Below are 1,613 nucleotides of genomic sequence, written 5' to 3'. Positions count from 1 at the left end.
TCATCAGTAAGCCCCTGAGTGCTACAAATGATTAACATGCTCAGCTATTAACCCAAAGGTTGGGGGTTCAGGTCTATCCAGAGTCAGCCAGGAAGAAAGGCCTGGTGATATACTTCTGAAAGGTCACAGCCATTGAAAACCCTGTGGAGCACAGTTCTGCTCTGACACACGGGGTCACGTTGAGTCAGAGTCAACTCGTTGCAACTGGTACTAGTATCTGCAGGGGTATGGTGGAAGAAGTGCTGGCCTAGGTTTGGAGAAGAGTCTCTTTGTGCCCACCTTGCCTGTGACCCTAGCCTAAGAAAAGTGACCCTACATGATTTCTTACATATCGAGGCTGTCTTGTTTGACCTGAGTTCCTGGCTGATAGAAACAGAATACGGCAGTTGTTTTGGAAAACAGCCATTCATACGCTGGCCAGCAGCCAGTGAGATAACCCAGTGGAAGGCCTCTACCCAACGCGCTGCCCATGCCCTGTAGTGACCATCAGCTATATCAGATCCGCTCTTAGAGAGTCTGAACGTAAGACACACAGGAAGAAATTCAAGTGTGGGGAGGGTTCAGAAACCAAGTGACTCAAGGAGAGGAGGCAGCAGGCCAAGCCACGAGGCAGTGGAAGCCAAGAAGCTATGCGTCAAAGAAGGACATTGAAGACAGAGAGTTAGAAGGGGTCTGAGAAGTGTCGAGAGAGGAAGCAGAAACAGGCAGTGGCCTCAACGGGTGCCTGTTGTTGGGAGAGCAACAGGATGGTAGTGTCTTAGAGAAATAACAGCCGTCACACTGATAGATATATGCACACCATGTTCATTGCCACACTGTTCACAATAGTAAAAAGGTGGAAACAACACAGATGCCCATCAACAGATGAATGGATAAACCAACTATGGTACATACACCCAATGGAGTACTATGCAACGATAAAGAACAACAATGAATCTGTGAAGCATCTCACAATGTGGATGAATCTGGAGGGCATTATGCTGAGCGAAATAAGTCAATCACAAAAGGACAAGTATTGTATGAGACCACTACTATAAAAACTCATGAAAAGGTTTACACACAAAAAGACACAATCTTTGATGGTTACGAGGGTGGGGAGGGGAAGGGCAGGGACGGAAAAACATCAAGGGTAAGACAGTACACAATACTGGGGAAGTCAGCACAACTTGTCCAAGGCAAGCTCATGGAAGCTCCGTAGACACATCCAAACTCCCTGAGGGACCAAATTATTGGGCTGAGCACTATGGGGACCATGGTCTCGGGGAACATCTAGCTCAATTGGCATAACATAGTTTATAAAGAAAAAGTCCTACATTCTACTTTGGTGAGTAGCGTCTGGGGTCTTAAAAGCTTCTGAGAGGCCATTTAAGATACTCTACTGGTCTCACCCCATTTGGAGCCAGGAAGAATGAAAAAAATGAAAAACACAAGGGAAAGATGAGTCCAAAGAACTAATAGACCACAACTACCACAGCCTCCAGCAGACTGAGTCCAGCACAACTATATGGTGCCCAGCTACCACCACCAACTGCTCTGACAGGGATCACAATAGAGGGTCCTGGACAGAGCTGGAGAAAAATGTAGAACAAAATTCTAACTCACAAAAAAAGACC

The sequence above is a fragment of the Trichechus manatus genome, unplaced genomic scaffold (genome assembly GCF_000243295.1).
Source record: "Trichechus manatus latirostris isolate Lorelei unplaced genomic scaffold, TriManLat1.0 scaffold00103, whole genome shotgun sequence".
NCBI lineage: Eukaryota > Metazoa > Chordata > Mammalia > Sirenia > Trichechidae > Trichechus > Trichechus manatus.
The sequence above is the reverse complement of the archived record's forward strand: the minus strand, read 5'-3'. Positions refer to the sequence as shown.